A 23,092-nucleotide genomic window follows, 5' to 3' on the forward strand; every position below is an offset into this window, starting at 1 on the left:
AGCAGCAGACAAGTTTTTGAAGCTGCTGGTGCCTCCAACGTCCCCCGAACAACAAGATGCAGGGTCCTTCAGAGGTTTGCAGCTGTGCATACGCCATCCTCTCGACCTCCTCTATCCACTTCACACAAGCAGAAACGGCTCCAGTGGGCTAAACATTACATGAAGACTGATTTCAAAACTGTTTTGTTCACGGATGAGTGCCGTGCAGCGCTCGATGGTCCAGATGGATGGAGTGGAGGATGGCTGGTTGATGGACACCCCACGCAAACACGGCTACAGCGCCAACAAGGAGGAGGTGGAGTAATGTTTTGGGCTGGAATCATGGGGAGAGAGATTGTCGGCCCCTTTAGGATCCCTGAAGGCGCTAAAGATGAACTCCATAATGTATGTGGATTTTCTCAAACAGCACTTCCTGCCATGGTTCAAGAAGAAGAACCGTGTATTTCACAGCAAGATCATTTTTTTGCATGATAATGCACCATCTCATGCTGCACATAAAACATCTGCATCTCTGGCTGATATGGGCATAAAAGGGGACAAACTTATGGTGTGACCCCCATGCTCCCCTGACCTCTACCCCATTCAGAACCTCTGGAGCATCATCAAAAGGAGTGTCTATGATGGCGGGAGGCAGTTCACATCTAAGCAACAGCTCTGGGAGGGTATTCTGTCCTCATGCAAAACAATTGAAGCAGAAGCCATCCAAAACCTGACAAATTCAATGGACGAGAGAGTTCAGAAGCTCCTTTTGAACAAGGGGTCCTATGTGAAAATGTAACATCACCTAGAATAAAGTTTTGAGTTGAAAACTGTTTGATTTCAGTTTCTAATAACCTGCTAATGCTTATAATTTCAAAAATGACATTTTTTTTGGTCTTTATTAAAATGAAAAGGTTGATCGAAAAGTTTGGGGGATCTAAGAGTGTAGCAACCCAGTAGTCATGATTACTTCGAATTCTGACAATATGAGGGTCATGTTGCAGGTAGTGCAGCAAGAAGGCACTTATGTGTCTTGCGCATCTCGGAGCCCCAAATTATTTTCCGGGCTAGATGCAACTAAAAATTATTATTAATTTTAAATCTGGTGGAGCTTAGTATAGATGGCCTAATAGGATCAGTGCTGCACACTGCTACAAAGCCCAAATTATTTTCCAGCCAAGATACAGATAAACATGATTAGTAATTTTAAATCTGGTGGAGCTTATTATAGATGGCCTAATAGAATCAGTGCTGCACACTGCTACAAAGCCCAAATTATTTTCCAGCCAAGATACAGATAAACATGATTAGTAATTTGAAAGCTTAAAACGGTTGGTAGGGTGATTTTAACCAATCATCAAGCTTTTACTCTCCCCAGGATGACACAGGGGTAGAAAAGTCGTTTCGGATCCATGATTTGTTCATCTTTATGAATGTGAGTCTGTCTACATTATCAGTGAAGAGCCGCGTGCGCTTATCTGTCAGCACACCACCAGCAGCGCTGAACACACGTTCAGACAGAACGCTGGCTGCGGGGCATGACAAGATCTCCAAGGCGTAAGTGGCTAGCTCCGGCCATTTATCCAGATTGGAAGCCCAAAAAGAGCAAGGGTCCAGTGACACAGTCATGGCTTCAATGTTTACTTGGAGATACTCCTGTACCATCGTCTCTAGGCGTTGACTATGTGTCAGACTTCTTGTCTCCTGTGGCCTTGCAAAGGATGGGCTAAAAAAGTGGTGAAATGATTCTGCAAAATTGATGTTACCAGCAGATACTGTGGTTCTGTTACGGTTTGAGTGCTGAACACTTGACGGTCCCACGGTTGGCAAGTTGGAACTGTGAGATTCACTACGTGCACCACTGGTGTTTTGTGGAAAAGCACATGTAAGATTCTGCAACAGTCTCTGCTGATACTCCTGCATGCGTGCATCCCTTTCTATGGCAGGAATAATTTCGGCAAATTTACTTTTGTACCGGGGATCTAACAGTGTGGCAACCCAGTAGTCAGGATTATTTCTAATTCTCACAATTCGAGGGTCATGTTGCAGGTAGTGCAGCAAGAAGGCACTCATGTGTGTTGCGCATCCAGGAGCACCAAGTCCCTGTTGTGTTGGTGGCGAGGTAACAATCATGCTTCCTTCCTCTGTCCTCTCCCCCCAACCTCGCACAACAGAAATGTGATCAAGGTCTCCCTCATCTGATGAGTCTTCCATCAGTTCGTCCTCCACTTCTTCCTGGGCTCCTGCACCTTCCTCACTAGTTTGGCTGCTACCATGCGCCCTGGTAAAACCATCTCCCCCACCCTCACATGCCTGCCACCTTGGTGCTGCCGACCGTCTGGACCTTGCAGATGTTAGCCCTTCCGCATACAACTCCTCCTCCTCTACTTCCTCCACCTCCTCTTGTGCCACCACCTGACTCCGAATTCTGTTTAACATGTGCTCCAGCATGTAAATCACCGGAATAGTCATGCTGATAATGGCATCGTCAGCACTAAACATCTTCGTCGCCATTTCAAAACTGTGCAGAAGGATGCATAGGTCCCTGATCTGAGACCACTCCTCCAGCGTGATTTGCCCCACCTCTGGATCTCGTTGGCCCAGGCTATACGTCAGAACCAGGGCTTGTTGGTGCTGCCACAGTCGCTGCAACATGTGTAGAGTTGAATTCCACCGGGTAGGCACATTGCATTTTAGCCGGTGAAGTGGCAGGCCCAACGACTTCTGTAGAGATGTAAGTCGCTGAGCTGCGGGATGCGAACGGCGGAAGTGAGCACACAGCGACCGTGCCCTCTGCAGAAGGCCATATAGTCTGGGATAGTGGGCTAAAAATTGCTGGACAACCAGGTTCAACACGTGAGCCATACAAGGCACGTGTGTGACATTGCCCCGGCGAAGGGCCGCACCCAGGTTTGCAGCATTGTCGCACACGGCCTTCCCTGGTTTCAGGTCCAGTGGAGACAACCATTCATGAAATTGGTTCTCCAGAGCTGACCACAACTCCTCAGCTGTGTGACTCACATTTCCCAGACATTTCAAAGTAAAAACCGCCTGATGACGTTGAGCCCTGCTGCCAGCATAGTAAGGAGGTGTGCAGGATCCCTTCTGCGCAGTTAGAAAGCTTGTGGCATGACCAGACAGGCTTTGGGTGCAGGTGGACGACCGAGAGGAGGTTGAGGAGGCAGAAGCAGTGGAGGAACTTTGACATAAAGAGGATTGACGCACAACTCGTGGGGACGGCAAGACTTGGACAGCAGCCCCTTGTCCTGCTGTCACCATAGTTACCCAGTGCCCAGTCAGCGACATGTAACGCCCCTGTCCATGCCTACTCGTCCAAGTGTCTGTGGTGAAATGCACCGTGTCACACACAGAGTTTCTCAAAGAAGCGGTGATGTTGTGTGCGACATGCTGGTGGAGAGCAGGCACACCTTTCTTTGAGAAGTAGTGCCGACTGGGCATCTGGTACTGGGGCACTGCGACGGACATAAGGTCTCGAAAATCCTCTGTGTCCACCAGGCGGAAAAGCAGCATTTCTGTAGCCAAGAGCTTGCAGATGGTGAAATTCAACCTCTTAGCTTTCTCATGGCTAGGAGGAAATGGTCTTTTACTTGTCCACATCTGAGGGACCGAGGGCTGGCTATTGTGCTTAGACGGGGTTGATAAGGGTGTCCCCGGCAAACTGCCGGTCTGTGAGGAAGATGCAGGCGGACATGTTAGGTTGCCTTGATCCAAAGGTGGTGCTATCGATGTCGGACAGCGCTCAACACCAGCTGGTGTTACCACCTCCAAAGAAAATGATGACCTGCCAATCACGCTGGCTGTTGCGGGTAAAGAGGTGGCAGGTCTGCGCCCCAAAACAGGTGTGACTGCTGTCCCCCCAGTCACAGAGGATGAAGAGGCCGCGGATGCACAAGATATGGCAGACGGTGGTTGGCCCGGCCGGCTAGGCCGCATTGTAGCACACTGAGCTTCCCACTGCAACTTATGCTTCATGTCCATGTGCCGGTTCATGCATGAAGTACTCAAACTATGTATTTTTTGGACTCTACTTAGCTTTTGCTGACAAATGTTACAGATAACACGAGTTGGGTCATCTTTATCGATCTGAAAAAATGCCCAGGCTATGCAAGGCTTAGCACCCATGCGACCTGAAGAGCCACCACGACTTGTGGTGAGAGGCAGAGTTGTGTTTGAGAATGCAGTTGTTGACGTGCTTCCAGTACTACGTCTCTGTCCAGGAAGGCACAACCTGACCTCGTCATCACTAGCATCTTCCTCCACCTCCTCTGCTGACCTCATCTCTTGGCTGACTGTGGGTTGACAGTAAGTGGGATCTCCAACCTCATCATCATCACCCTGTGCGTTATCACACCCGTCGTCCTCAGAGCCAACCTGTTCCTGCCCTGACAAAAAACTAAAGTTGTCGCTCCAATCAGGTATTTGAGTCTCATCATCGTCTTCCTCATTGTCTCCACCAACAGGAGTTACAGTTTGGGAATGAGGGTCTACATTATGGTCAGAACCTTCTGCGTCTGGTTTTGGATCCGACTCATAAAGATTCTGGGCATCAGTGCAGATCATTTCCTCGTCTGGATTCACAGAAGCGCTGGAGTCGACCTCTGATTCCCAGGCTATAGTATGAGTAAACAGCTCTGCAGACTCAACCATCTGTTCTACCTCATACTCAGACGGGCAGCTGGAGATTTGGGAGCTGTGAGGAAGCAAGTGCGATTGGGGTGACACCTTTGAGGACTGGAGTATTTGTGATGTTGAAGTTGATGTGGAGGAGAGCCCACTTAAAGGAGCACTTGATATCCATTGAAGCACCTGCTGTTTTTGTGCCTCATCTGGAATTTGTAGCGATTGGCGTGGCCGTAAGAAAGGGATCTTATCACATTGTCCGCTAAAAGAAGTAGACATTTTAGTTTGGCTGGAAGATGGTCTTTCTTCTGCAGATGTTACTGTTGCTTTAACACCTACCCCACGGACACAACCTATTTTCCCCTTCCCAACACGCCTATTCCCCTTTCCACCAGCAGCAGGCCTTTTTCCACTCATTTTGGTGGTTAACTAATTCACAACTCTGGAGTTGTTTGCACAAAAAAACAATGGATGGGAACCGAGCAGAGCTGAGTGGCCAAACTGTGGTATTAGGCCAAAACTATTGGCTGGGTTAGATGCAGAAAAAAATTATATTCGATTTGCAACCTGATGGAGGTCAGTATAGATGGACTAATAGAACAAGTCCCACACACAGCTAGAAGCCCAAATATTTTTTCAGAGGTAGATGCAGAAAAAAAATATATTCAGTTTGCAACCTGATGGAGGTCAGTATAGATGGACTAATAGAGAAAGTCCCACACACAGCTAGAAGCCAAATATTTTTTCAGAGCTAGATGCAGAAAAAAATTATATTCAGTTTGCAACCTGATGGAGGTCAGTATAGATGGACTAATAGAACAAGTCCCACACACAGCTAGAAGCCCAATATTTTTTCAGAGCTAGATGCAGAAAAAAATTATATTCAATTTGCAACCTGATGGAGGTCAGTATAGATGGACTAATAGAATGATGCTATACCCAAAAGATTTTACTTCACTAGGTGCAGTAAAAAAATTGGTATTCTATACACAGGTGGTATATCTTGCAACACAGATAGGCTACTCCACTGACTAACACACTCTGCAATAGGCCAAAAAGGATTAGCTTTGCTAGATTCAGCCAAATGCTGTGAAAAAAACTTGCACAGCACTGGCACCGACCTGCCTGGCAAAAACTGATAGGAACTGATGTAACCTAGTCCTGAAAAGGACTCCAATTACAATTAGTCTTTACTCCCACAATCTATCTATTTAAGAGCACAGACCTGCCTGATAAAAGTCGTAGGAAATGCTGTAACCTAGTCCTTAAAAGGACTGCAATCACAACTATTCCCTACTCCCAAGCTATCTGTAGATTTATGCGAAAATTGGCTTGAAATTAACAAGGTATAGCGCACACAGCAACAGCGGTGCCGTCTAACACGCAGCTGCAGCAGTAAGAAAATGGTGGCGACGGGGAAAATGGCTTGGTCTTATAGGGCAAGGACATGTGACATACACTGCCAATGACACATGCCCTTGCTTGTGTGAAAAAAAGCACTTCGCTCCGTGTGTGCGCTGCTGATAGGCTGACAGATTGCACCTCCCCACTGTAAATGGGGGAAAGAGAAAAAAAAATGGAGATCTTCATTATTCCTGCAGAGATCCATCCCCTGCCCCTCCCCCCGCCCCGCTGTACACTCAAACTGCGTATTAACATTAATTTTCATCATTACTGAGAAAAAATCCAGTTATGATTTTGGTGCACGAACAGTTATCGAACATAACCTCGAACAGCCGAATTTTTCTCAAATCGTTCGTGTTCGCCGAACGGCTCGAACACCGCCCAAAACAGCTCGAATTTGAGATTGGCGAACAGTTCAAGTAGAACAACGCTCATCTCTAATTGACACATGAGGATTGCTGGAGAACAGGAGCTGTTAAAGTTGTCATATGGCAGAGAACAATTACATTCCCTATTAACTACATTTTGAGAACAGAGTACTCTTTTTGTGGCTCGTTGATATGGCATGAACAATATACAACTTGTCATCTAGACCAAAATATGTCAAAAGTCAAGATCCCGAGACTGAAAGTATATTTTTCCTGCTAATGTTTGTATCCCTATAAACGAGGTCAGAAGGTAAATGTATCTGGCTTTGCCAATTGGACAATAGTACAAAGAGCATGATGTTGCTCATGGTGTGTATCACTACTAAAAAGGTTGATATTTTTCTTGCCTTCTGCTCCCAAGAAAGCTTCGTGCCAGGTTTACATACTGTGCGACTGATTGCACCTTGGAATCTGCACAACAGTTGACAAGACCCAGAAACAGCTGAGGTTCCCTTGGTTGGTGCCAAAATGTCATGAGAAAACTTCTTATAACAAAAATAGTCTTCCTTTTGCCAAACGACCAGACGGAATAAGGGAGCCGAGGCGTCTGTAGACTCCTTCACCTTTTCGAAAAAAAAAAATTTCAGAAAAACTAAATAAGCTTTTTTTCAAAAAAGTTTGCTTTGCCAAAATGGCCAAAATCCATTGACAACACATGAGTCAGTATATTCTTAAAAAAAATAGAATTTTGGGTGGAAAAAAAAAAAAACGAAATAATTTGTTCATTAGAATTCAGTTTGCTTTGGGATATTTCATACATACATTTTTGTGTTTTAGAATCCCAAATGAATAAATTATTTGATCTGTCATCTGTAAATAGTCTTATCTTCAGGCACATGATGTGGGTGGTCTCTTGGTATGTGACCGCACAATTTATTCTCCTAATAAGACCTTAGATGAGCCAATATAAAGTCAAAGGTGGGTTTCTCTGAAACCAGGCTGTCATCAGGCTGCTATCAGTCTTAAGATAAACAAAGCTAAGACCACCAAGGTGGAGAACTGGGGAACGCTCTGCTCGTACCAACAAAAATTCATTTTGAGATATGTTTTTCTTATTATTCTTCTATGACAACTTCTTTTATGGTTTATTTGTTGAGTTTTTTTATCGAGATGGAGCTCTTCATATTATAGACAAGTATGAATTAAAATCCTAAAGGCACAGTCTGCATCGCAGCTCTACGGATCCATTTACACTGCACAATCATCATATGTCAGCGTTCGTAGGATGATTTTGCAGTATAAACAGTCTGCCAATCACCCGATAAATGAGCAAAACACCCGTTCATCTGGTGAAATTATATTTTGGGCTGCAAAAAAGTTCAGCATTTTCGGCAGCACATACTCCTGTGTAAACAGGACTTGTGGTCCCAAGAACAATGGCAGTCTGCCTGCCTATTTAACGACCACCGACCGGCAAGCATGTTGCTCGTCAATGGTCATATTAAAGGGAATCTGTCAGTAGGATCAAACCTCCAGAGCCATCTATATGGACATGTAGGTCATAGGAAGCAGAATAAAATCATAATCAGGGTGCTCTCCACTGCTTCAATTAGGCCTTTTATTAAAGGAAATCTGTCAGAAGGTTTTTGCTATGTAATCTGACAGCAGCATGACGTAGGGGCTGAGACCCTGATTCCAACGATGTATCACGTAGATTACTGAGTGCAGCCGTTGTCATAGAATCACAGTTTTCTCTGCTGCAGATTTAGCAGTGCTCAGAATGCTGAGCTCTGTATAACCCCACCCACACCATTAATTGGCAGCTTTCTGTGTACACTGTATATTGACAGAAAGCTGCCATCAGTGGTAGGGGCGGGATTACACAGAGCAGGATGACTAGGAGGCACGAGACACTAGTCTTATACTGATAATTTCCTGCCGAGAAAACACTATTTTATTGAAACTGCAACACACAACCTAGTAAGTGACACATCACTGGAATCAGGGTCTCTGCCCATACATTATGCTGCTATCAGATTACATAACAAAAAAACCTGCTCACAGATTCCCATTAATATAGCAGCATTAGAAAATAGAACGTAGACATTTTTTGCTCGTCAACGTTCTAATGCTGCAGCATTAATGGACTATTGTTTCTTCTATCAAACAATGTGAATGGGACATACAATTATTATCAGTGAGCGCCACTGAATTCTTCTAAGCAGCCACTCTGGGAACTGTTTATGTATTGGGGACCTTTAGTACTTTGGGAAACTAGCAGTGCCAGTGCTTATATTGCTTAGATTTACTCATGCTTATATGTATAATAATAATCTCCGTTTATTTATCCCAGATCCACATTTTCTATAAAAGTGACTCTGAACATGGACAAAAAAAAAAGAAGATATGAGGAAAGAGGGGCTGGAGAATATTGTTTACACTTGTTTGTAGGAAGACCAACACTACTTATATATATTCTGAGTACATCACTTATTCTCCTTGCGGCATGTCCTAGATTATAGTAATAGGGTAGACGTTATTCTTTTATACTTTGGAATCCATCACGTTGGAAAAGATCCATTGAGATTCCAAGGTCACCGGTAGCTGTTGGATGTTTTAATCCTCATGATCGTCATCGTTGGCCTAAAAGTAAATCCTTGTACTGATTAAGATGTCAAAGGGCCATTGAAGTTCACTTACACAACTCAAGTAAGGCTTCATTGGATGTTGACATCAGTTTACCCTGTAATTGGTATAAGATAGTAGTCATTTTCCTGTGGTCAAGACTGTATTAACCCTTTGCATATTGCAAGTTTTAAAATGGCCACTGGGGCATTTTTTGACTCATGCTTACTATTCTTTCAGGGTGAGTTTTCAGCAGGTTCATTATCAGCAGAGGCAGAATTACAATAACTTGGTAACACCTCTATACACAACTGATAACACAGGATCCACCAATCACAATAGGCGATGTCACAGCTGATCTTGCTCCTCCTCCATGCACATGCTCATTAGATGCTTCAGTGCAAAAGATAGGGTCATGATCCAAGCATTGTGGCTAATGTATATGTGTTATTTCCTGAAACAACAGGAAGTTAAAGTCTGAAAAAAAAAGTATCCAGCGTGAAAAGTTCAAGATTTATTTTTTTCATTTTTAATACAGATTGTGATATGTAAAAAAATCCCAACAAATAAAAAAAATATGTTTAATACTAAAACCTGATTTAAAGAAAAGGTCATTTTCTGATGATGGGCTCCCTTTAAATGTCATGGTCAATAGCAACCATATCATCTAAGTGATTAGACAAAGGTAGGAATCCCTTAATGGAGCCCCCCCAATGTCATGGCAGCTGAGGGTCTAAAGAGACCTCCCAAGTTTGTCATCTAAATACATCCATTAGGCTCTGCTGGAGTATCGGACACTATACACTGTAATATGGAAGAATTTTCAAACTTTTTTCAAAAAGTTTCAAATCGCTAAATGAGATTATAAAAATAATATTTGAAAATAGGAAAAAGGAAAAAAAAATGAAATATTTGCAACCAATGCTTTTTGATGAAAAAAAATAAAAGTCAAAGAACTCACATAATCGAAATTGGTAGCAAAGCTATACAATTATTATTTGGCCCATACAGTAAAGTTTGTAAGAAATAAAAAGTAACAATGCCGGAATTGCTTCTTTTTCTCAACTCCTCCTCCTAAAAAACATAATAAAGAAGGGACAAATTAGTCAAAATGCCACCATTGGGATTGTGGTTAACTTCTTGATCCCACAGGGTCCAACCATTGGGAACTCAACCGATTTTGATTCTGCAGAACCCTGGGTGAATGGAGCTTTGGCCGATCATCAAGGGGACCAACTATACTCAGCTGGCCTTCAGCACTCCTATTAAGAATAAATTTTGCGGTGTGCATGATTGTCCTCCACTCCATTCACACAGAGCTTTTCAGAGCCCTGGTTTTCGGGATCAGTTCAGATCCCAGCAGTCCGACTCTCAGCGATCGAGAAGTTATGCCCTATACCATGGATAGAAGATTATCTTTAAATTTGAGAAGACCCCTTTTAGCAGAAATAACAAGTATCTTTCTTTTTGGCTTGTCCAAATTTTCTGCGATTTGGCTGCTGCAATTCCAAAAAAAAGGCAGTGCCCATCCTTGGCCTTAAAGTCCCTTTTTTGGGGCTTTTATTGGAAAATGATGACCTTACATCAACCGGACAACATTTAGATGCATTGACCTTGAACGTAATCCTCTGTGATCTTCCTGCAGCCTGATACCGCATATCAGAACACTTTAGTTGGACACAGAAAGTATTTTTGTAAGTTGACACGTTACTCTGATGCCTCAGATCTGTCCTTGGTGTCTTCAAGTGGACCATGTATCATACCAATCAGTGGTGAGATGCCAGACGGCTCTGCCCGGTATTACATTACTTGTGGACTGGAGGGTGATCTTATCAGGTAACGGGGCCCTAATTGCCTTCGTCTTTAAGGTGGATATGTGAATTTCCTTCTACATAATGGTTTATTTGAAATAATCCTTACATTTATTGTTTTGAATAGCTCTATATATTGATATTCTAAGATTTGAGAGTAATTCATGGCTTCTTGCACTGGCCTCATCAACCATAAACTGCTATATAATACTTTTAGGGTACTAATAGGAGTGGTCTTTCAATTAAAATTATTAATTCATATTCTTTTTAGGTTTTAGTACCTTTTCTTAAGCAAAATTTTTTTTTTTATGAAAAAAAAAAATTAGTGGGAAGATTTCTTGTCTTGTTTTCTTTTCTTTAATGATGTAGTTTATTATGCCTTTTGTGTGTTTCTGTCCCTTTTTCCTTTTATATATTCTTTATTGTAAAAAAAAAATTATAAAATAAAAAAACATTTTTGTTTTGCCACACTATGAGATCCATAACGTTTTAATTTTCAATGGATGTATCCGTAAAGAAGCTTTGCAGGACAGTTTGTAGGTTTTTCGGCACAATTTTGAAGCACGTGTAAAAATTGTCTTTTTTTCACAGCTTGGTAGGGCTTCGGTATTTAGTCATACAATATAGTTTTTTATTTCTGCTATTAAGAAATAATATGTTTTTTTTTAATGAAAAATATATTTTTGTGGGGAGAAATTTGGGGCCTATGTGACACCCCAACTGCCAAAGAAACACATTGGCACCCAGTAATCTCTACTTATCATGGAGTTATACGGAAGGGATTGGGTGGTAGCTCTGTTCTTGTCTGTTGCAGCTGGATGTTGGCTAATGGTAGGGGTGGACATATCAATGGCCCGAGGCCCAAGGGATAAGGGGGCCCACTTCCACCACCAAAGCAACAGGGAGCTTCTGTTATAGCAGAACTATTGGATTACAAAGGACCTATATACTGTTCTTGCACAGGGGCCCTTTTCGGTCTTTGTCCACCACTGGCTAATGGCTATATATTACCGCTGGCATCTGGCAAAACACAGCTCCTATGGACCCAATGGACCTAACACCATGTCCTACTGCAGAAAGAACAATTACAATGTAATAGAAATGAATAGGCATTAATGAACTTGGAAGCATTGGACAACTCCTTTTTGTTAGATTAGCCCAAGGATAGGCTAATTATTGACTGTCCAACTGGTGTGACCCTCAACTTTTAGTTTTTATCTGTAAGTATTCATTGTCCATACAGCACATGAAAAATTAATCATTATTAAAATTGATGGATTACCCATGTAAAGTTCAGACATGCTGTGTCCACCAAAGCGAGATACATTCTGTTATGAGTAATACATAATGGTCCTCATAAGGAAGCCCTATGGTTAAACTCAAAAAGTTCTGTTGTAGAGTATGGGTTTCCTGAACAAACCCAGGCCTAAAGTAGTTTTATTATACCTTGACACCATGTAATCAAAGGAACCTTATGAGTCGAACATGCATACTATTTGTTATGGGTTTAGCTTGTTAGGTGGATTCTCTAAGCCATAGGTCAGGGTGAACAACACGGTCCAGAGGTGAAGGCACACCAGGAAGAAATTGCCAGATGACAGGTGGATCAAGGACGATCAGGACAGGAGGGTAAGCTGGATGGAAGGCAGATACGCGGAGTAGGAAACAAAAGTAGATACAAAACAAAGAAAGTAAACATTCACAGGAACTGAAGATGTATAGTCAGTCCAGGACTTGCAGCAAACAAATGTTTAACGATAGAGTTGCATTCTATCAGCAGACAGATGGTCTTGGCAAGGACATAGGCAGCAGAGGTGAACAGGCAAACTGGTTACTTGCTTGAAGAGAAGATACACTCTGTTGCAGCAGCGTTTGTAGTGTAAACAACACCGAGGAAGAGTTTGTTATGATTACAGCAGATAAAGGATTTATCCGCAGGAAGTCAGCTTAGAGATCACTTGCCTTAAGTCAGTGGTCTACCTAAACTTGATTGACCTTACATTTGTGATCCTACCTCTCAGGGTACCATCAGTCGGGCCCTCACCTATCGCAAGTTATCACTATGCTCTGGATAACTTTTAATGAAAGGAATAACCCTTTAATAAGTTTGATGCATCTTTTCTGACCAAGACTGTCCTACGAAAAGTAAGAGAGCATTTACACTCCTCACCCTGTAACCACGAAACGACCGCCGATTTACTATAAAGAAGCCGATTGGCAGTTGTTTGATATCCTGCTTACAGAGCCTGCAATAAAGTGATATTCTAAGAGCAATTGTATCAGCAACACATGTCCTATTTGCTTAGAAATCATTTCATCTGATGTCACTTTTTTGTAGGGTGATTGGCGGTCTGGCCCTATAAGGGGCCAATGTGAAGTCTTGATGAATACCCCCTTTCATGTTTTATCCTAGGATTTTTAGCGTCTGCAGTCCTACTGCTAAATACACAGATTTTTGACTATGATACCATGTCAGTTATAAATTCTTAGTAATTACTGCTAAGGAGCCAATCTTTTCTTAGGTCAGAGTTCACAAGTCTACCAGGCATCCATTAATCTACTGACATTTGTTTTTGGTAGTAACTTAATGATCTTTAAAGGTAGCTTTTTTTTCTTCATATGTGCCCCAAAGGGATTTTCTTTAGAATAAAATGCATCTTTACTTCTCTTGTGGTTTTAGTTATATGTTCAGGACTATTGGGCTACAGTAATAACCAAATAAGTCAAAAAACTTCCGAAAGCATAGTATCTCCGGAACTAATTTGAGAACTGTGTGCAGTTGTTTCTTTATATATTTCCATATGTCATTGCTACCTACATTCATTTTTTTTGGAAGAAACAAGTACTACTAGGTATAAGGCCATGTGGGACTTGATTTTGGGAACGTTGCCTAAAGACTTGACTCTCAGAAAGCCCACCGGGTGTTCTATACGCTTTGAGCAGAGTAGTATAATGAAACCCTTCCCAGGATTCCAAGTGAATAGAGTCTTGGGGAAAGACCTGGCTTTTGTGTGACATTGGCAGGAAGGGGTTAAGGGTTTTTCCTCCGCTTCCTCTCTGGCTGAGCCAGACCAGATGCTGTAATCATAAGAACATATTGTCTTCCCCCCAGACTGATTGAAACCGCCTGATGGAAGGAGTAAGTTGCTGGACCTCTGCCAACCCGTCTCTATGTAAAGCCAGACACTGGTCTAGCACTTACGTATGATGTCTGTTCAAGTATTGTACCTCTGCAGGACTGAAGGTGTTAACGGTACTGAATACCTATTGGAGAACCGAGCAGGTAACTCCCTAGATTAGCAATAAGTGAATTCTAAATACCGAAGGAGCTCGAGCCAGTACAATGAGTGCTGTGGCAAAACCATTAGACTTGGCGAGGCTAAGCTTGGATCTCAGCAGGCTTTCCATGATGTGTATATACAGACCAGGTATTGGGGATTTGAACAGTAAGGTGTAATTTTTAGAGCAGGTGGAACCTATGGAGTTTGAAGCTCAACAGCTCTAATGGACCATTCCAAGACAAGTAGGCTCCAATTATGATGGCTAATAATGCCACATTGACTCCTTCGAGGCTTACGGACAAGGAAAGAATTATATGTTATAGACTTACACCTTCAATAAATAATTTTTGGAAATATTTTCGCCTTTAGATCACATAATGGATCCAAAGCCAGATCACTTCATTAAGAGTATTTCTGTTTTTCAGCTTTTGAGATGCCCAGTTCTGGGTGCCCAACTTTACTCGAATCACTTTATAATATAGTTTGTGGTATACTGACACATTGACTGGATGTTCTCCAGAAATACATTATCATAAAAGGTTTATGGTGGAAATCATCAGTATCATATAACACTCGAAAATGCTGGACATTTGATCTTCTTTCAGTTGGAAGGATTAGGCTGGGAGTTTTATTTTTGACATATTTGTTCATGGGTAGAGCAGATATTATGGCCATTGTACTGATGTTAAGTGCATTCATAATAACTTTACAAGTTATTAAATAAACAGATTGCGTGACCATCTAGTCTTCACTAGTAAAGCTAAGGTGGACAATCTGATCCTTTACAGACTCTAATTTTCATACCCAATTTGAGCCATCAGCCAGTGGTAGGCATATGTGCCGCCCCAGCCGGCCACTGCGGTAACGGTACTGGTGCATGGCGGTCCGAGTGCTGGTCCGGCCCAACCTGTGGAGTGCGACAGTCTTTGTCAATTTTGGGGTTAATAATAAAATAATTATAAGGTTTGTGACGCCAGTTGGGATGTTCGGCCTGGTATGGCTGCAACTGATGAAGGTCCCTGCGCGTTAGGTGGTGATGAACAGTGCCAGATAATTAACTCTTCCCAACCAGGGATGGCTCTCAGGGGAGTTGGAACAGGGATGGTGCAGCAGAGAATAATCAGCATTAGATGGGGTAATAATCAGTTTATACCTTTTACTGAAGTTCTGCAAACAGTTCCAGAAGGTTCCATACAACTCACACAAAGGGTTTTGGTCGGACCTGCACATTGAGGCTGTGTGCCCACGTAGCGTTTTTCAAGCGTATATGCTGCGGAATTTCCGCAGCGTAAACGCTTGTAAAACGCATGTATATCCGCACCCCATGGTCCCCAATGGCATTCCGCAATGTCAATGCCCATGCTGCGGATTTTTCCGCAGCGTATATGCTGCAGTCAAAAATCCGCAGCATGTTCATTAATTTTGCGGAAGCGCAGCGGAATCAATGTGCGGATGGTACCCAAGTCTGGAGGAGAGGAGACTCTCATCCAGACCTGGGTACCAAAGAACCTGTAAAAAAAAGAATAAAATAAAGTTTATACTTATCTTCTGATGTTTTCCCTCCGTCGCGCTGTTGTCTGAAGGACCTGCCACGTCATTGAGTCATGTGACCCACCACATGACTCAATGACGTCACCGCAGGTCCTGCACACAACAGCGTGAGCCGCTCAAGCCTCCGGACGGGGCAGAGAATGCATCAGAAGGTGAGTATAAAGTTTATTTTTTTATTTTTTACCATTCTGAACAAGTTGTCAAGCACTTTTCCAAGTGATGCTTGGAGAAGTGCTTGATAACCCGCATGCGGAAATGCATGCAAAGACACCTCACAAACGCTTCTACCTGGCGGGAAAACCGCATGTAATATCCGCATGCGATTTTCCCGCCAGGGAGAAGCGTAAAAAATATGCTTCAGGTCCGCAACGTGGGCACATAGCCTGAGGGTTCAGTTTCTCTGCTGTGATGTAGTGTAGCCTTCCTGCTGCTAATCATATCTCTGGCAAAAGATTCCTTGGACCCCGTGGATCCAGGATAGACAGGTACTGGATCCATGATCCCTTCCGACGAGCAGGCAGCTCGAATTCTGTGGAGAACACTTACTTTCTCTTGCAGTAGTGTCCCTGATTCAATGCGCTGCTGAGCTCCCGGACAAAGCACTTTACTGCTTGTTATATGAAGACAAAGCAGTCTCTCAGTTTCACCACGGATTCTGAAAGTCTCTGTGGCTCTAGGGACTGATACCCTTCCTCCTGAAGCGTGTCCTTGAAGAGAGCAGGCTGCTCCTCTTCATCTGGACTTCCATGTTGCTACTTCTCACATCTTCACTGCTCAGAAGCCCCTCCTCTCCCCCCCCCGAGGGATCATGCATAATTCCAAGATCAGGCAAAAGTGCATAATCCTCCAGTAAGGGATCGGGTACAATGGGTGGATGCAGTTTTCCCAGCAGAGAAACCAGCCCTTACCATAGCTGGCAATACATATAAAAGTATATCACACATGCAGGCATTTTGTGGCGCTACACACGGGCGCCACACATACAGTGCTGATCACCATTATTGGCACCCCTGCATTTTTTTCATAGACTGTACAATATCTTCAGAAATAAATGGAAATGTACCAAAGTTATATCCACAGGATTTTTTAATTAGTGGTCCAAAGTAATACAACAATAAAACATTGTTTTTCAACTTCCATGTTGCAATTTCAAAGAAAAAACAGAATAAACAGCATGTACAACAATAAAGGCACCCCAAATTAATGCTTGGTTACACACACACCCTTTGGCATTGATGACAAATGTTTCTTGTAGCCATCTATAAGCTTCTTGCACTTCTCAGCTGGAGATTTGCTTTCCTTTTCGGAAACTTCCATACAATCAAGGATAGTTGACAAGTTTGCATTGGCTGGGTTGTCTCATCTGGGATGGCATTGCAAGTCCCGACATACTGCATCCCAACACCTTTTTCCACAGTAGGAAGCTTGTGGTCAACAGAACATGTGCCCTGCAGCCTCCAATGCAGGGGACAAGTAGTACTACATGGTGGCTATTCAGTTGCTTTTGTAAGTAGCTCTCCACTCTAAATAATATAGAGAAGTCTCAAGTTGGGACTCTCAACTATTACAGATTCCTGTTGAAAATGAATTTAGCAACCTGAAGGAAGAGCCAGAGATCACATGTGGTAATGACATTATTTGTTAGGTTAGCTACTACTTTGGATTACTTTTAATCATCTAGAATCCTGTAGGATTAATTACAGCTGCTTGCATTTACATATTAGGATATCAGACCCAGCTGAAACCTGCAAAAGTGGAGCAACAAGTCGAGAGCTAGTTCCAGTTGGAACAGGTTTGCGAAGCACAGGAAGAGAAAAATGCAGCTTGTAAGGCGTATTCCAATGATTAGTTGGTTTTTACCATAGGTTTTGGAGCAGAACACAGAGTAAAACTGGTTACAAAATAACAGGTTCACAAAGTGCAAGGAGGACGAATGGAAGAAGAAGTATAATGGGTAGAAATGTGATCTTGTTGATCAGGCATGGCTTATAGTTCTCAGTTCTGGGCAATAACACATGTACCCCAGGGTATCACTTTGCTTAGCTTCTTCTCCATAATTTGAAGTTCGTGAGCCCCAATGCAAAATCTCTAACAGATCTCCAAATTATCATGGATCTTCAATACCGCAGTATTGGTCTACCCATATGAATCCCATGGACCTTTATGGGTGCCTCTAGGCTACAGGGCCCTGATGTCACTGTAATCTCTGCACCCATTATAGTTACATCTTTTTTTCCATCCAAGACATGAGTTCTTTAGTTCTTAAGCCCACAGTCACAGGAATCATCTCTCACAAGTCTTCTAAAGAGGTTACACCACATAACGGTATGCAGGACTGGTTGAGCTTGACTAGACTGCCCTCCAAGAAGGAACAGGACCTGTATCTATGATTTTGCAAGATGAACTCTATGTGGTGTGGTATGCCCTTTGAATAGTATGGATGCACTGGCCTTCTTTGGACAGAGTGGTATCCCCACTCAGGGATGGTGAAAATAAAGCAGATAGATACTAGCAAAAGTTCATGCAGATTTTACTCACTGAGAGGCAACAAGCTTAATGGTTACAAAGGCTCTTTACAAGATAATAGGCTTGAACAATGATAGATGGTTGGTACACAGCAATGAGCTAACACTGGTGACACTTTGCTTATTCTTTTGACAGTCTCCTGGAAAACAGCTCGGCAGCACATCCTTCATACAGAAATAACTCTTTGTCTCATTCACAGTGCGGAACATCACGCATACAGAGTGCAGAAAGCTGGTCCCTGTCCTTGCTCATGGCAGCTTGCACATTCTTGCAGCTTACTCATTTAGTTACCGTGTGACAGTTCCTCACAACAATAGCAAAAAGAACTTCGGCACTCCATACATGAAAATATAAGAAATATTGTATCTAGACTAATGTCACTTTGAAAAATGAAGGTTTTTTGCGCATAATTTGGCCAATTTATGTGTGCCCATCAACCACGACAAGGTCACCTTCGTATGATGGGAAACTACGCTATGCTACCACTGGATATGCCACTCTTGGGCTGTAAGCCTGTATGGACAATATGGCTCTGCTTGGGCTTTTAACCTACAATGTATGGGCTGGTAGAGCTAGTTAAAACCACCTGTGACTGAATGGGAGGGACACATGGTCAGAAAAAAGGCTGTCAAACTTCTAATAGTGTGAACACGTACGCAATGCTCCAGGAGCGGGATCCCAAAAATGATTAATAGAAAAAAGAGAGGGGTCGCTCACTGGTCTATTCGGGTGCTCTGAAGAAAAGAGTAATCTCAATAGCAAAAAGAACTTCGGCACTCCATACATGAAAATATAAGAAATATTGTATCTAGACTAATGTCACTTTGAAAAATGAAGGTTTTTTGCGCATAATTTGGCCAATTTATGTGTGCCCATCAACCACGACAAGGTCACCTTCGTATGATGGGAAACTACGCTATGCTACCACTGGATATGCCACTCTTGGGCTGTAAGCCTGTATGGACAATATGTCTCTGCTTGGGCTTTTAACCTACAATGTATGGGCTGGTAGAGCTAGTTAAAACCACCTGTGACTGAATGGGAGGGACACATGGTCAGAAAAAAGGCTGTCAAACTTCTAATAGTGTGAACACGTACCTGCTGCAATGCTCCAGGAGCGGGATCCCAAAAATGATTAATAGAAAAAAGAGAGGGGTCGCTCACTGGTCTATTCGGGTGCTCTGAAGAAAAGAGTAATCTCAATAGCAAAAAGAACTTCGGCACTCCATACATGAAAATATAAGAAATATTGTATCTAGACTAATGTCACTTTGAAAAATGAAGGTTTTTTGCGCATAATTTGGTCAATTTATGTGTGCCCATCAACCACGACAAGGTCACCTTAGTATGATGGGAAACTACGCTATGCTACCACTGGATATGCCACTCTTGGGCTGTAAGCCTGTATGGACAATATGTCTCTGCTTGGGCTTTTAACCTACAATGTATGGGCTGGTAGAGCTAGTTAAAACCACCTGTGACTGAATGGGAGGGACACATGGTCAGAAAAAAGGCTGTCAAACTTCTAATAGTGTGAACACGTACCTGCTGCAATGCTCCAGGAGCGGGATCTTTTTGCTATTGAGATTACTCTTTTCTTCAGAGCACCCGAATAGACCAGTGAGCGACCCCTCTCTTTTTTCTATTAATCATTTTTGGGATCCCGCTCCTGGAGCATTGCAGCAGGTACGTGTTCACACTATTAGAAGTTTGACAGCCTTTTTTCTGACCATGTGTCCCTCCCATTCAGTCACAGGTGGTTTTAACTAGCTCTACCAGCCCATACATTGTAGGTTAAAAGCCCAAGCAAAGACATATTGTCCATACAGGCTTACAGCCCAAGAGTGGCATATCCAGTGGTAGCATAGCGTAGTTTCCCATCATACGAAGGTGACCTTGTCATGGTTGATGGGCACACATAAATTGGCCAAATTATGCGCAAAAAACCTTCATTTTTCAAAGTGACATTAGTCTAGATACAATATTTCTTATATTTTCATGTATGGAGTGCCGAAGTTCTTTTTGCTATTGAGATTACTCTTTTCTTCAGAGCACCCGAATAGACCAGTGAGCGACCCCTCTCTTTTTTCTAGTTCCTCACAACAAGCACTTGTCTCTGACTGTTTCTGATGTGGTACTTCTCTTCACACCGAGGCTTCAGCACTCAAATGCTTCTTGTGTGGCGATCCCCAGTCATGAAAAAGTAACTATACTCCCCTATGCCATGCCTAATCTTAGCTCTTATGGCTGCTAATCTTTGCGTTGTTTTTCAGAAATGCCTCTGTGCTCCTCACGATGTTGGCAATCCATACTCTTTTTCTGAAATGGTGGCTCTCTCATCCAGGAGAGCTGATATTTTCCTCCAAGGATAGACTACATTGACTGCAGTGCAGGATGGAGCCTCTATTTTGGCCCTAACCTAGTGTTGGCAAGTGTTATTCACCTGATATTTGCTAGATTCCTATCTGGGCTTCTTACTTGCATCTTCCTGCAGCTTGTCAGCAAATCCTTCTCAGCTCCAGCAAAAACAACACAACACAACTCTCTGTTCACCCAGGAGGCATAGGCAAACATGCAAATGCTAGCTCCACACTTTCTATGATTCAGCATTTCACGCAGCTCAGTATGTTAACTCTTTGTGCTCTGTATACATTAATTTAGACAGCACTCCTGCTACTCAGTGGTACTCTGTTTGGACATGTTAGACATGGGGCACATCTACTTCAGAATGTATTCATGCACAAATCCCTGATCACACACGCAGCACTTCACTGGATCTGTTGCACAATTGTCGTAGCAATCACATCAACATATTTCATATAATAAAAGATTACATTACAGATGAAAACAGATATTAACATTAACATTCCATAAGCATGGTTCAATCCAGGTATCAATGAGGGTTCACAATGCCACTGTGATATTTGTAAGAGGGTGGCAAACCCATTTAAAACCCTCTTACAAAATCCATCTTGTACATGTGGGTGATGTCTTTCCTTCAAACTGATCATAACTGACGTTTGTAAAGGAGAATTCTAGACAAAGGGGTTAATTCTTTAAGACAGGTGTTGCACATTTAGGGCTTGTGCAGACGATTGTATTATCGGTCGAAGTGTGATCCAACAAAACATCAGATCGCACTTGGAGCAATGTTAATCTATGGGGCCGCGCACGTGTCCAATTTTTTTCTCAGATAGTCTGTCAGAGGAAAAAATCACAGCATTCCCAAATTTGATCCGATATTCAGATTGCACTCGGCGATGCATGTCAATGAGTTAATGGAAACCATCAGAATGCTTTTCAGATGTCATCTGATTTCAGTCCAAATTCCATGCACTAACACAATGGAGAAGATGGAGAAATTTTGTTCTCCATCTTGTCCTCACAGTGTCCTCCGATTCTTTCATCCGAGAGAATCAGATCACACTATGGTCACACTCTGACCAAAGTTTGATCAGAGTGTCATTTGCATAATGGGCCCGATTCTTTTGGATGAGAGAATCGACGGCGGTCTGCTCGAGCCCTTAGCCATATAAATCTCACCCCAGCATGTTGACAGTATTGTTTTATATAGGTCATAATTATTATATCGATGCATTGCAGCAACATGTCCCAGAACAATGAGATGCTGCATGTTACAATCACATATGACAATATTCTGTATCTGGTATTGCATAATTATAATTAATAATCAGAATGGTTTCAATTATAACACGGCTCATACAAATCTGTCACTTTTTCCAAACCACTGCATTATGTTGTGAACCAATTAGTGTCTTAAAGGCACAGTTGTATTTTTTATTATATTTTTATTATCTAAAAACTTTTACAAAGGTTGTTGCTATAAGGGAACTATGTGTTCATAGATGGAGGTTCCTAGGTCAGGGAGGTCATGTATTTGGAAGTGATGGAGTTGTTGCAAAGAGTGTCTTTCCCTTTGGAGGACTTTTTTGCCCATAAAGTATTGGAACACTACTAAACACTAATATTGTAAATACAACATAATAGGTGGTCGACATGTTTCAGATTTTCCATTAAAGGGCTTGTATGGGCTTTCTGCTGATGTTACGATAGTGAAGCAACTCACATGGGAAAATATGTTACATCCTAAAAACTGTAACTAACTGTTAGGTATCATGGCTCTGTGCTCCCACCTGGGAATGAAGCAGGTCCAGTGTTATGCTACTCTGGTCACAGACGCCGCCATTGTCCTGACCCTGGAGGCTGAGCTACTATACGTGTGATGCGCCCTCTGGGCCGTGGGGTACTCGGCAGCCGGGCCTCTGGTTGCTGGGGGATATCACGGTAGCTGGCCCGGTCCGTGACCCAGGGCGGTCAATAAAAGGGGAATTATTATAGGGGATTTAAGTGTCTGTGATGCCACCTGTGGAATGCGGCTAAGGGGTGCCGCCGCTGCGGAGCAGTCCTCTGGAGCTGGTGTTACGGCAGCAGGGATGGTGTGGCTCTCCACAGGGAGAGCTAGCTCCAGGGCAGCGTGGGGGTGTAATGAATGGTGGTGCAGGGGGGAGACGGCAGGACGGTCCCAGAGGAAAGACGGACACTCACACGGGGGTAAGCTTCAGTTCCTTTACAGGTAATGTTGCAGGCACGGTCCAGGGTACTCCAAGCGAAAGGCACACTTTTGGACTCTCCCCAGTGAGCGGGTATAGGGCCTCCTGATCCATTACTTTATTCTCTAAGCTTCTGACCTGCCTGGAGCTAGGCCTAGCTTGGTTACTGTCTCTCTTTGCACCTGCTGACCTGGTGGTAGGACGTTCTCTTTGGAGATCACTCTCCCTGGATGCTGGGGCCTCCGTGACTCTTAGCCCTGGTACTGTAGTCAGCGTTTGGTGAACCTGGGACCTGTAGTCCTCCAAGGGTCCCTGTAGGCGCAGACCCGGTGTCC

This window comes from Phyllobates terribilis, unplaced genomic scaffold (assembly GCF_046119375.1).
Source record: "Phyllobates terribilis strain yellow unplaced genomic scaffold, ASM4611937v1 Scaffold_10__3_contigs__length_209671492, whole genome shotgun sequence".
NCBI classification, from domain to species: Eukaryota; Metazoa; Chordata; class Amphibia; order Anura; family Dendrobatidae; genus Phyllobates; species Phyllobates terribilis.